This window comes from Stomoxys calcitrans, chromosome 5 (genome assembly GCF_963082655.1).
Source record: "Stomoxys calcitrans chromosome 5, idStoCalc2.1, whole genome shotgun sequence".
NCBI classification, from domain to species: Eukaryota; Metazoa; Arthropoda; class Insecta; order Diptera; family Muscidae; genus Stomoxys; species Stomoxys calcitrans.
Window position 1 is genome coordinate 146,061,566 of NC_081556.1, and position 15,165 is coordinate 146,076,730.

The window sequence follows — 15,165 nt, forward strand, 5'->3', positions numbered from 1 at the left end:
TTTTTTTTTGGCGGGCAGGGAGTGATTTTTCATTCATTAAGATGGCGAATACATGCATGCATTCAAGCGCTTATTGTTATTGGACATCTCAAGTAGTCGTTTATTTTGATTTTCTCTTCAGCTTCTTCTATGCAGCTCTGTTTTTTTTTTTCTTCAATACCCACCAAGACATGTAATTAATAAAGCTATAAATTTCCTTGAAGTTCGCTGAAGAGTAAAACAAATTGCCAACCATATGTCATGCATTGAGCTTTTGAGCACATGCAAATATTTACCCAAATCGATGACATTAAGACTGTCATTTAATGATGTAGTAATGCCATGCTTAAATCCACCATGCGCATACACACTTGAATTGGTAGAAAATACATGAACACCAAAAGGGTACGTGTCAAGCTTTGTTTTAATTATTTTGTTTTTATGTAATACGCCCCCGGGGGCCAAACACTTATCAAACAAACGCATGTGTCGATAAACGCCGCCACCACCATCGTAATGTAATCAAATAAACATGGGCAATGCATACAATTCAAATATGGGGGGCTACTGGCAGGGATGAGATACGAAAAAAATTATCAAATGGTACCAATGGTAGGTTCGAAAAAAAACGGCTTCCTTGAATCATTAAAATGTATTGAAATATGAGTAATGGAAGGCGATGCATAGTGGGAGAAAATCGAAAGAAACTATTAAAAGAGCGGGTAGAATTTTTTATATAAGTCATTGTTAAATTTTGTAAAACACATTGGTCTTTTTAGCAGCTATATCCAAATATAAACCGATCTGAACCTTAAAGGACACGGATGTCGAAAAGCCTAACATAAGTCACTGCGTCAACGAAATCGGATAATATGGGTTGCCCAAAAAGTAATTGCGGATTTTTTAAAAGAAAGTAAATGCATTTTTAATAAAGCTTAGAATGAACATAATTGCCATTTTGTTCGATAACCTATTGCCATCTTCCTGGCAAATTTAGTATTCCACGCTCATAGAACTTCTGGCCTTTATCTGCAAAAAACTGAACCAAGTGCGATTTTATAGCCTCATCATTGCCGAAAGTTTTACCATTTGAGGAGTTCTGCAAAGATCGAAATAAATGGTAGTCTGATGGTGCAAGGTCAGGGCTTTATGGTGGACGCATCAAAAGTTCCCAGCCAAGCTCACTCAGTTTTTGGCGAGTGACCAAAGATGTGTGCGGTCTAGCGCTGTCCTGGTGCAATATGACACCTTTACGATTGACCAATTCTGGTCGCTTCTCCTGGATGACTGTATTCAATTTGTCCAATTGTTGATAGTAAACATCCGAATTAATCGTTTGGTTCCTTGGAAGCAGCTCAAAATATACCACACCCTTCCAATCCCACGAAACAGACAGCATAACCTTCTTTTGGTGGATATCAACCTTTGAAGTGGTTTGAGCTGGTTCACCATGCTTGGACCATGATCGTTTTCGACTAACGTTGTTGTAAACAATCCATTTTTCATCTCCAGTTATGATTCGTTTTAAAAACGGGTCGAATTCATTGCGTTTAAGGTGCATATCACAAGCGTTGATTCGGTTTGTTAAATGAATTTCTTTCGATACATGTGGTACCCATATTAAAATTGACGCCAAACAAACAAATGTAAACAAAATTTCGCGCACTTTTTTTCTAAAGCAAGCTAAAAGTAACAGCTGATAACTGACAGCAATTACAGAGTCACAAGCCGTTGAAAAAATTTGTCAACGCCGACTATATTACTACTATATTACCGACAATTACTTTTTGGGCAACCCAATATATGACAGCTATATCTAAATATAACCCGATCCGAACCATTATTGGATCAGATGTTGGAAAGACTTGAACTACTCACTGTTTCAAATTTCAGCGAAATCGGGTAAAAAATAAAGCTTTTATGGGCTTCAGATCCTTTATCGGGAAATCGGTCTATATGACGGCTATATCTAAATATAGTACGCTCTGAACCATATTTGGGTCAGATGTTGGGAGGTTTAAAATAACCCACTGTTTTAAATTTCACCGAAATCGGGTAATAAATAAAGCTTTTATTGGCTTCAGACCCCTTATCGGCAGATCGGTCTATATGGCAGCTATATCTAAATATAGTCCGATCTAAACCATATTTGGGTCAGATGTCGGGAGGCCTAAACCTACTCACTGTTTCAAATTTCAGCGAAATCAGATAATAAATAAAGCGTTTATGGGCATCAGACCCTTTATCGGGAGATCGGTCTATAGGGCAGCTATATCTAAATGTAGTCAGATCTGAACCATATTTTGGTTGGATGTCAAGAGGCCTAAAATTACTCACTGTTTCAAATTTCAGCGAAATCGGGTAATAAATAAATCGTTTATGGGCATTAGACCCTTTTCGGCAGATCGGTATATATAACAGCTATATCTAAATATAACCCGATCCGAACCATAATTAGATTAGATGTCGGGAAGACTTAAACTACTCACTGTTTCAAGTTTCAGCGAAATCGGATAAAAAATAAAGCATTTATGGATATTAGACCCTTTATCTTGAGACCGGTCTATATGGCAGCTATATCTATATATATATAGTCCGATCTAAACCATATTTTGGTTAGATGTTAAGAGGCCTAAAATTACGCGCTGTTTCAAATTTTAGCGAAATCGGATAAAAATTAAAGTATTTATGGGCTTCAGACCCTTTATCGGGAGATCGGTCTATATGGCAGCTATATCTAAAGATGGATTGATCTAGTCCATATTTAGGCCAGATATCGGGAGGCTTAAAATAACTACGTGTTGCAAATTTCAGCGAAATCAGGTAATAAATAAAGCTTTTATGGCCATCAGACCCTTTATCGGTAGATCGGTCTATAAGGCAGCTATATCTATATATAGTCCGATCTGAACCATATTTGGGTCAGATGTCGGTAGGCCTTAAACTACTCACTGTTTTAAATTTCATCGAAATCGGGCAAAAAATAATGCTTTTATGGGCTTCAGACCCTTTATCGGCAGATCGGTTTATAGGACAGCTATATCGAGTTACAGTCCGGTTTTAACCATATTTAGGTCAGATGTTGGGAAGCCTTGAGCTACTCACTGTTTCAAATTTCAGCGACATTGGGTAATAAATAAAGATTTTATGGGCTTCAGACCCTTTATCGGCAGATCGGTCTATATGGCAGCTATATCTTAATATAGTCCGATCTGAACCATATTTGGGTCAGATGTTGTGAAGCCTTAAGCTACTCACTGTTTAAAATTTCAGCGAAATCAGGTAATAATTAAAGCTTTTATTGTATTCAGACCCCTTATCAGCAGATCGGTCTATATGACAGCTATATCTAAATATAGCCCGATCCAAACCATATTTGGGTCATATGTCGGGAAGCCTTATAATACTCACAGTTTAAAATTTCTGCAAAATCCGATAATAAATAAAGCATTTATGGACATTAGACCCTTTATCGGCAGATCGGTCTATATAACAACTAAACCTAAATATGGTCCGTTTTGGCCTGTTCAAGAACTTAACCAGCGTGCATCAAAGAGACGTATCTATGCCAAATGTCAGCTCAATATCGCAATTTTTGAAGGCTCTAGAGTGATAACAACAGACGGACGGTCAGACGGACAGACACAAGGACATCGTTAAATCGTCTTAGAATTTTGCGACGATCCCAAATATATATACTTTGTAGGTTCGGAAATTGATATTTTGATGTATTGCAAACAGAATGACTAAATGAATATAACCCCTATCCTACGGTGGTGAGTATAAATATGAAAATCGATTCACAAATGTCTTCGCAAATTGCAAAATGCGAAACCAATCCCGGTCAAAACTTCAACAAATAAAAATTTTAAGTCGTATATCCCCGAAATCAGTGGAGATATTGTGTACTTCAAGTGTTATTTTTTGTGATTTTGTTTTATGTGCGGATTTTTGAGTACTATCCCGCAAAAAAAAAAATTAAAATCGTACAACAAATTAAGACTTGGCAGCTCCAACAAATTTCCGAAATGCCTAAGTGACCAAATTTAGGGGCCTGCCAAGAGGAGTCTAGGGCCTTGCACACGATCCCGCTAACACCTCAGCTCTAACCATTTTAAACTTCAAAGAGATATCTCTACCCGTTCTCGCACGGCATATTTTTACTGGTTTTTTTATAACCTCCACCATAGGATGGGGGTATACTAATTTCGTCATTCTGTTTGTAGCACCTCGAAATATGCGTCTGAGACCCCATAAAGTATATATATTCTTGATCGTTATGTTATTTTAAGTCGATCTAGCCATGTCCGTCCGTCTGTCTGTCGAAAGCACGGTAACTTTCGAAGGAGTAAAGCTAGATGCTTGAAATTTTGCTCAAATACTTTTTATTAGTGTAGGTCGGTTGGTATTGTAAATGGGCCAAATCGGTCCATGTTTTGATATAGCTGCCATATAAACCGATCTTGGGTCTTGACTTCTTGAGCCTCTAGAGGGCGCAATTCTTATCCGATTTGACTGAAATTTTGCACGTGGTGTTTTGGTATCACTTCCATTAACTGTGTTAAGTATGGTTCAAATCGGTTCATAATCTGGTATAACTGTCATATAAATCAATCTTGGGTCTTGACTTCTTAAGCCCCTAGAGGGGGCAATTCTCATCCGATTTGACTGAAATTTTGCACGTAGTGTTTTGGTATCACTTCCATTAACTGTGTTTAGCATGGTTCAAATCGGACCATGTTTTGATATAGCTGCCATATAAACCGATCTTGGGTCCTGACGTCTTGAGCCTCTAGAGGGCGCAATTCTCATCCGATTTGACTGAAATTTTGCATGAGGTGTTTTAGTATCACTTCCAACAATTGCGCTAAGTATGGTTTAAATCGGTCCATGTTTTGATGTAGCTGCCATATAAACCGATCTTGGGTCTTGACTTCTTGAGCCTCTAGAGGGCGCAATTCTCATCCGATTTGGCTGAAATTTTGCATGAGGTGTTTTGTTATATCTTCCAATAACCGTGCTAAGTATGGCGCAAATCGGAACATAACCTGATATAGCTGCCAATATACCGATCTTGGGTCTTGACTTCTTGAGCCTCTAGAGGGGGCAATTCTCATCCGATTTGACTGACATTTTGCACGTAGTGTTTTGGTATCACTTCCAATAACCGTGTTAAGTATAATTCAAATCGGTTCATAATCTGGTATAGCTGTCATATAAACCGATCGGGGATCTTGACTTCTTGAGGCAATAGAGCGCGCAATTCTCATCGGATTTGGCTGAAATTTTGCATGAGGTGTTCTGCTATGACTTCCAATAACTGCGCTAAGTATGGCTCACATCGGTCCATTTTTTTATTTTTCTGCCATATAAACCGATCTTGGGTCTTGACTTCTTGAGCCTCTAGAGGGCGCAATTCTCATCCGATTTGACTGAAATTTTGCACGTGGTGTTTTGGTATCACTTCCAATAACTGTGTTAAATATGATTCAAATCGGTTCATAATCTGGTATAGCTGTCATATAAACCCATCTGGGACCTTGACTTTTTGAGCCTCTAGAGGGCAATGGCAGAAATTTTGCATCAGGTGCTTTGTTATGACTTTCAATAACTGTGCTAAGTATGGCGCAAATCGGAACATAACCTGATATAGCTGCCATATAAACCTATTTGGGATTTTGACTTCTTGAGCCTCTAGAGGGCGCAATTCTCATCCGATTTGGCAGAAATTTTGTACAACGCCTTCTCTCATGACCTTCAACATACATCTCTTATATAGTCTGAATCGATCAATAGCTTGATACAGCTCCCATGTAAACCTATCTCCCGATTTTGCTTCTTGAGCTCCTACAAGGCGCAATTCTTATCCGAATGATGTGAAATATTACACAATGACTTTTACAATGTTCGGCATTCATTTATCGTTCAAATCGGACTATAACTTGATACAGCTCCAATAGCATAACAGTTCTCATTCAATATTATTTGTTTGTCTAAAAAGAGATACCGCGCATAGAACTCGACAAATGCAATCCATATAAGATTCGGCCCGATCGATAAAAAAAAATTCGGCCGGCCCATATAAGATTCGGCCGGACCATATAAGATTCGGCCGGACCATATAAGATTCGGCCCGGCGGAACTTAGCACGCTCTTACTTGTTTTTTATTTTCTCCTTTTGTGCGAAGGTAGCGCAGAGGTTAGCATGTTCGCCTATGACATTGAACGTCTGGGTTCAAATCCTGGCGAGAAAATCAATAAACATTTCCAGCGGACTTTATCCTCTTCTTATGCTGGCGATATATGTGAGGTACTATGTAAAGTGAAAACTTCTCCCCAAAGAGATATCTTACTGCGGCACACTGTTCGGACTTGCCTATACAAAGGAAGCTCCTTATCATTGAGCTTAAACTTGAATGGGACAGCACTGATTTGTTGGCCATTTCCGAGTGGGCTAGAATGAACAGAGTAGACTTTAACGCACAGAAGACGTAGTGCGGTTTCTTGTCTCACAAGCGATACACTGACCCACTTCAATCGTCGATATCTATTGACGGTATAGATATTGAGCAGTCAGATGCTCTTGATGTTCTGGGCATGAAGATACAATGTGATATCCATTGGTCAAAACAGGTATTCGAAGTGTCGAAAGAAGGATTCAAGTGTTTGGGCTTTCTTAAGCGGTGCAAGAAATATTTCACCTCTTTTGATCTTCTCAATATCTAGTTTGCCCAAAAAGTAATTGGGGATTTTTTAAAAGAAAGTAAATGCATTTTTAATAAAACTTAGAATGAACTGTAATCAAATATACTTTTTTTACACTTTTTTTCTAAAGCAAGCTAAAAGTAGCAGCCGATAACAGACAGAAGAAAGAATGCAATTACAGAGTCACAAGCTGTGAAAAAATTTGTCAACGCCGACTATATGAAAAATCCGCAATTACTTTTTGGGCAACCCAATATTAACAAATCCAAATAGTATGTTTAGGACATTGAAAGATACCCGATGAGATGTGCTACTACCCGGTAATGGCGGCAATGAAAGTACCCCAAAACTCAATACCTCATGGCAGTACTCAATTTACATTATCGACAAATTAAGGGATTTAGGTACATTTGTTGGTAACAATTAAAGTACGAAACCATCAAATCGATCATAACTGATCGGTTGAGTCTTTTTTCATGTGTCTAAACGTCCTACTTCTGTTTGAGCTTTACAAAAAAAGAAACACAAACACGCTTACACATCTGAAATTATGATTGAGTGGTATAGTGAAAGCATAAAATAGGGTTTTTTTCTGTTGTCGACCAAAATGCTATTTCCGAATGTGTGGCAACAGAAGCGTGTTAATATTATGATTAGGTTTCGGATAAAATCGGGAATGTAATTATAACATGAAATTAAAACATCATTGTATATACAAACATATTTTTTGGTGGAGTTTGCATGACACGACAGTATTCCGCTGAAAGAAAATACAAGAAAAAGCGCGCTAAGTTCGAATCTTTGCCGAATCTTATATACCCTCCTTTATGGATCACATTTGTCAAGTTATTTGCATCATTTATCTTAACAGGCAGACAGGCAATAAGTAGGTAAGAATTGCTTTTCGCAGTTGCTTAAGAAGTCAAATCGTGAAATAGGTTGAAGACGGGAGTTATGTCAGTTTAACTGATTGAAGCTATTGTGCAAAATTTCATACAATCGGGTAAGAATTGTGACTCTAGGGGCTCAAGTAGTAGATACGGGAAATCGGTTTATATGAGAGCTGGTATCATGCTATGGATCCATTCAGATCATACTGGGCACGAATGTTGGATCACGCTATACCAGGAGTCATTGTGCAAAATTTCAAATTGGGTAAGAATTGCGCATTCTAGAGGCTCAAGAAGTACATTTGCGAGATCGGTTTATGTGGAAATTATATAAGGCTATGGACCGATTAAAACAAATGTTCGAAACAAATCGGAAAAGAATGCGACATTCTAAAAGCTCAAAAAGTACTTTAGGGAGGTCGCTTTATATGAGATCTATTGAGTTGCCCAAAAAGTAATTGCGGATTTTTCATATAGTCGGCGTTGACAAATTTTTTCACAGCTTGTGACTCTGTAATTGCATTCTTTCTTCTGTCAGTATATTTCATTAAAGTATATTTCAATAAAGTTCATTCTAAGTTTTATTAAAAATGCATTTACTTTCTTTTAAAAAAAATCCGCAATTACTTATTGGGCAACCCAATATATCAGGTTATGCACCGATTAAGACTATACTTGGCATGGACCGATTCAGACCATGCTAACCACAAATGTTCGAGGTCATAGTACAAGTTATTGTGCAAAATTTCAGCCTAATCGGTTAAGAATGCGGCATTCTAGAGGCTCAAGAAGTACTTATATGAGAGTTATATCCGGTTATGCACCGATCAAGACTATACTTGGCACGAATGTTGAAAATCATAGTAGAAGTTATTGTGCGAAATTTCAGCCAAATCGTTTAAGAAATGCGCCCTGTAGGGTCTAAAGAAGTCATATTGAAGGATCGGTTTATATGGGAGATATACCCAAATCTGTAGCGATATGGGAGATATACCCAAATCTGTAGCGATATGGGAGATATACCCAAATCTGTAGCGATATGGCCCATTTGCAATTCTCAACGACTTACATTAATAGGAAATATGTGTTTAAAATTTCAGGTACCTAACTTTATCCGTTCGACCGCTATCGAGATTTCCATAGACGGATGGAGGGACGGACAGACATGACTAAATAGACTCGGAATGTCAAGACAGTCAAAAATATACATACAGGCTTCCAGATAAGTATTTCGAGGTGTTACAAATGGAATGACTAGGTTAGTATACCCCCATTCTATGATGGAGAGTGTACAAATCATAGCTGCAGGCATTGATTTTGAATTTTACAAAAGTTTGTGTCTTAAGTCTTTTGTTTGCCTAATGTTGGCTTCTTTTGAAAATTCAATATTTGTCAATGCATGCATTCGTGGGATTATATGAAGGTAGGCGAATATGTTTTTTGTGAATTTTTTAGAAAATATTTTGCAAGTTCCAAGTTCCGGCGATTATAATGCCAGAAAATGCATGCATGCTAGCACACACGCACACACTCACTCAAAAGGAGGCCTTGTAATGTAAAACAAGTTTGTGTCTTAAGTCTTTTGTTTTTCATTCATCAAGCTTGTCAAAGTGATGAATGCTAGCTACATGGGTTGTTGGGTTTTTTTTTTTGTCTATTGTCAAATAATGTTTTTAAGAGCATATGAATGAGCTAATTATGATTTTGAGATAAGGATTTTGTTTTATGTGTAACATAAAAATATTTTTTTAATATTTTTTCAAAAGCAATAAAAGCATTAACTGTGAAAATATTATGAATGTGAAACATTTTTTAATATGGCAGCTTAAATAAATAAAAATAAAAAACAAACAAAAATAAACCAAACATTAAGAGAATGTTTGGCTATGAGAATGCTGAGCCTATGAGGGCCCTCAAATGAGATGTTGTTATGCATATATTTTCATGGTAGTTACAATCTTGCTGACAATAACCGCCTCAAAGAATACACCACACCTTTGTTTGGTCAAAGTCGATTTCCTTGAAGATCATCACAAAACGATTGTTGTACCAGAGAACATTAATGTCAATGCGTGAATTTATAATGGAAGATCGTCATGTGGTAAGCCGTGAGATAGAGACATCCTTGGGCATTTCTTACACCAGCATACATTCGATATTACATGAATACCTTGCCGTAAAACTGGTTTGTTCTCGTTACATTCCGCACAATTTGACAATCGCTCAACAAAGTTTGGTGTCAATGAGTGCAAAGAAATTTGAAAAAAAAGTACAATCGCTGTAATTTAAAATACGTTTAAAAGATCGTCACGGTGACGAATCGTGGTTCTATGCTCATGAGCCCGAAACCATAGAACAATCGACCGTGTGGGTGATCAATGTCGAGTCAAATCCAACGAAGGTTGTTCGTGGAAGAAGCACTTCGAAGCAATTGGTGGTCGGTTTCTTCAGCAAAACTGGTCATGCGCGGTCTGTTCCGCTTGAGCAACGTAGGACGGTCAATTCTGCTTGGTACACAACAATTTGATTGCCTACAATCTTGTTAGAAGTTCAGAAAACGAACAAGAGAAGACGAATCATTATTCACCGCCTCACACAGAGGTCCAAAACAGCACCTTTTTGAACGGTCAAAACGTTGAAAACTTCGCCGTGAGTGGTCAATGATAGTCAAAAATTTGCATTTTCATTATTAAGCCAGACATTTATATAGCAGCCCTCGTATGCCGATTGACTAGAACTATTTTCTAATTAGATATATTCAAGTTCATCTTGTCTGTCTGTCTGTGCATGTATTCTTGTATTCAATGTACAGCTCACAATTGTAGTCAGACTGTCATCAAATTCAGCACATCCAATTTTTTTGTACCAAGGACGAATGCTGTTTGTTTTTGAGAAAATCGTTTTGGATTTAGATATAGTTCCCATATATCTCATATTCGATATGCACTTTTATAGCTTCTATAGCTCGCGTTCGGCTATTAAAAGGAGGTCTTTTTGCTGCACGCAGGCTAAGTTCTTGAACGGGCCAAATTAGACCATATTTGCCATATAGACCGATCTGCCGATTAAGGGTCTGAAGCCCATAAAAGTTTATTTATTACCCGATTTCGCAGAAATTTGAAGCAGTGAGTTATTTTAAGCCTTCCGAAATCCGACTGAAATATGGTTCAGATCGAACTGTATTTAGATATAGCTGGCATATAGACAGATCTGCCGATTTAGGATCTGAGACCCATAAAAGTTGTATTTATTACCAGATTTCGTTGAAATTTTAAACAGTGAGTTAAGCCTTCTGACATCCCACCCAAATGTGGTTCACATTGGACTATATTTAGATCTAGCTGTCATATAGACCGATCTTAAAAGACGCATTTGTTATCCGATTACACTATAAATTGACACAGTGAGTTGTATTAAGCCTCTCTTCATCCCATCATAATTGATCCAGATCAGACTATATTTACATATAGCTGTCATATAGAGCGATCTTCTAATTGAAGCTCTTAATACCACAAAAAAGTGGATTTATTGCCTGATTTTGCTTAAACTGTGACTTCAATATTTAGATATAACTATGCTAAGAGGCACCCAAAGAACGACCCAAAAGCTCGAACGACAGTTTTTATACTAGTTTTTGTTTTATTCTATCCCAATATGCGACGCTATAATCGAAATATGCACATTCATAGTTTTTGATCTCTACTCTAAACGTATAGATTTATTGCTGACATACGGCCGGGCCGAACTTTGGATACCCACCACCTCGGGTATAAATGCAAACCACCTTTCTTCATAAACCGGTGAAAAATGCATTATTTACGCACCCATGGCATTTATATCCATATATGGTCCGATTTGAACCAAATTCGGCACAGCCATTGACTGGCCTAATAAATACAAGTCACTGTTCAATTTTGCTTTAATATTGGTCTTTTTGGCAGCTATATCCAAATATAGGCTGTTCTGAACCATATAGGACACGAATGTCGTAAAGCCTTACATAAGTGACTGTATCAAATTGCAGCGAAATCGGATAATAAATGCGTCTTATATGGGGCCAAGACCTTAAAACGAGAGATCGGTCTATATGGCAGTTATATCCGCATCTGGACCGATCTGGGCACAAATTGAAAAAAAGATGTCGAAAGGCCTAACACAACTCACTGTCTCAATTTCGGGGAAATCGTACAATAAATGAGCCTTTAATGGGCCCAAGAACTAAAATCGAGAGATCGGTCTATATGGCAGCTTTATCCAAATCTGGAACGATCTCCATCAAATTGAAAAACGATGTCGAAGGGCATAACACAACTCACTGTCTCGAATTTCAGCAAAATCGGATAATAAATGTGGCTTATATGGGCCTTAGACCTTATATCGGCAGACCGATCTATATGGGGCCTATATCAAGATATAGTCCGATATAGCCCATCTTCGAAGTTAACCTGCCTATGGACAAAAAAAAAAGAATTTGTGCAAAGCTTCAGCTCAATATCTATAAATTTTTTTTTCAATCAACCAACACGCAAGGGATGTCCCCTATATATGCAGTGCATTGCTTTGAAGAGGACAGTTAAGGATAGGCGGGGGGGAAAGAGGGAGTAGTGTTTATTGACACTTGCTTTGAATTTCCAAATGTCGTAATTAGCGGGAAAAACATCCGCCGGAAGTCAATTCTACATACGAACCGTCCTTGCGAAAAAAAAATTCTCTCGGTAGTGCATGGTCCGATCAGCTGGCCAATCGATGACAAAACGGTGCGCGCTTCTGGAAAATCTTGTATTGCTGACAAAATACCGCAAATCAGGAATCAGAAGACGGATTCCCGAAGACCACACACCATGAAAGAATAGATAGAACAGCGCCACACCACCCATATTTCGACGATGCTCAAGGGAAACAATAGAGTTGGATACCCTACCATCTCCAATCAACACCAACGCCCGCCTATGGACAGGGTCAAGCAGCTTCAAGGTGATTTTGGAGCTCCGGCCCATATATGCGAGTTATATTCCATCTTCGGCCTGATGTACGTAGTGTAGATGTTAAGAAGATCAGCGGGAGTGAATTGTTTCTTACACTGCTTAAGAAAGCCCAAGCGCTTGAATGCTTCTTTCGACACTACGAGTACATGTTTTGACCAACGGACATCACATTCATGCCCAGAACATCAAGAGCCTCTGACTGATATCTACACCGTCGATTGATATTGACGATTGTAAAATGTCAGTGAATCGTCTGTGGGACAACAAACAGCACTGCGTTTTGCGTGCATTAAAATCGACTCTGTTCATCCCACCCCACTCAGAAATGGTGTTAAGCCGCCTTCTGTCTTCAATCTCTCGAAGACTCGGCCTATGGTCGAATAAAAATGAATGACAGAGGTTGCTGTCATCCAAGAACGAGTAGATCGGATTCGAAGTCAGATCCAGTAGATCGTCAATGAGAATAAGAAAAAGGTAGGGAGAAAGAACAGAGCCTTAGGTACTCCTGCGGTCAATTTATATTCGTCAGATGAGAACCCATCTACAACAACTCCTATAGTGCGTTCTCTGAGAAAACTCGATATAAATCGAGCGAAGTTATTACCGACACCAAAGGCGGCAAGATTTGAAATGAGGGCACCGTGCCAGACCTTATCAAATGCCTTGGAGATATCCAGAGCCACAACCTTACTCTCAACGAACTGGTGAGTAGAGCGACTCCAACGTTCCGTGGAGCGATTTCTGCTAAACCCATATTGTTTTTAAAGACTGTAGGTGTTTTCAACAGACAAACAGACGGACGGACATGGCCTGATGGTCCTAGATTTTTGCGACGATCAAGAATATATATTTTTTATAGGGTCGGAAATGGATTTTTCTATGCGTTGTAAACGGAATGACAAAATGACTATACCCCCATCCTGCGGTGGTGGGAATAAAAAAGGGCTTTGGGCTGAAATTTACAGAGCCAGACCCGAAGGCCACTTGTCCACTTAAAACCATTTTAAAAAAGCAAAAGCGTGCTAAGTTCGGCCGGGCCGAATCTTATATACCCCCCACCAAGGACCGCATTTATCAAATTCTTTGCCCGGTATCTCTTTATGGGCAAGCGAATGATAATAGATAAGAACAGCTATGCCATTGGAGCTATATCAGGTTATGGACCGATTCGGACCTTACTTCGTTAGAATGTTGGAGACCTTAGTAGAGGTCATTAAGCAAAATATCGGCTAAATCTGATAAGAATTGCTCAAGAAGTAAAATCGGGAGATCGGTTTATATGGGAGCAATATCAGGTTATGGATTCAGACCATATTTGGCACAATTATTGGAGGTCAAAGCAAAACAAAATGGCAAATTTACCCATGAACATTCCATTAAGGAACAGGGGCAAACTTCTCACATATCAATGAGTGCTGTCCGATTCAAGTTTAAGTTTAATGATAAGGATTTTCCTTTTTATTGCCAAGTACGAAAGGCGTGTCGCAATGCGACACCGCTTTGGGAAGAATTTGGCAAGAAATGTCTCCAGCATTAGGGGGGGATAACCACCGCTGAAAAATTAACCGTAATAGACCATAGTTGTTGGAATTCAAAAACACCCCATACAAAATCGGGTAAGAATTGCGCCCCCTAGAGACTCAAGGAGTCAATATCCGAGATAAGTTTATATGGTAGGTATACCAAAACATGACCGATATGGCCCATTTACAATCCCAACCGATCTACACTAATAAAAAGAATTTGTGTGCAAAATTGCAAGCGCCTAGCTCTATTTCTTCGATTATTAGCGTGCTTTTAACAGACAGACATACGGAAGGACATGACTTAGTCGACTAAGAATGTCAAGATGATCAAGAATATAAAGGGTGATTTTTTTGAGGTTAGGATTTTCATGCATTAGTATTTGACAGATCACGTGGGATTTCAGACATGGTGTCAAAGAGAAAGATGCTCAGTATGCTTTGACATTTCATCATGAATAGACTTACTAACGAGCAACGCTTGCAAATCATTGAATTTTATTACCAAAATCAGTGTTCGGTTCGAAATTTTGACAAATTTTGTTCAGCGATGAGGCTCATTTCTGGTTGAATGGCTACGTAAATAAGCAAAATTGCCGCATTTGGAGTGAAGAGCAACCAGAAGCCGTTCAAGAACTGCCCATGCATCCCGAAAAATGCACTGTTTGGTGTGGTTTGTACGCTGGTGGAATCATTGGACCGTATTTTTTCAAAGATGCTGTTGGACGCAACGTTACGGTGAATGAACACATTTCGAACCGAACACTGATTTTGGTAATAAAATTCAATGATTTGCAAGCGTTGCTCGTTAGTAAGTCTATTCATGATGAAATGTCAAAGCATACTGAGCATCTTTCTCTTTGACACCATGTCTGAAATCCCACGTGATCTGTCAAATACTAATGCATGAAAATCCTAACCTCAAAAAATCACCCTTTATATACTTTGTTGGATCTTAGATCAATATTTCGATGTGTTACAAACGGAATGACGAAATTGATATACCTCCATCCTATGGAAAAAAGTTATTATTTATTTGAGCTTGGAAACCACACTCTATAATAACATCCTGTAGCGCATTTG

At 38.5% G+C, this 15,165-nt stretch overlaps 1 protein-coding gene across 2 annotated transcripts in view; it reads left to right on the forward strand.

The window, feature by feature from the left end:
* LOC106082651 (probable cytochrome P450 301a1, mitochondrial) overlaps positions 1-15,165 on the forward strand; it is a 59,449-nt gene that overhangs the window by 26,672 nt on the left and 17,612 nt on the right. The window lies entirely within an intron of this gene.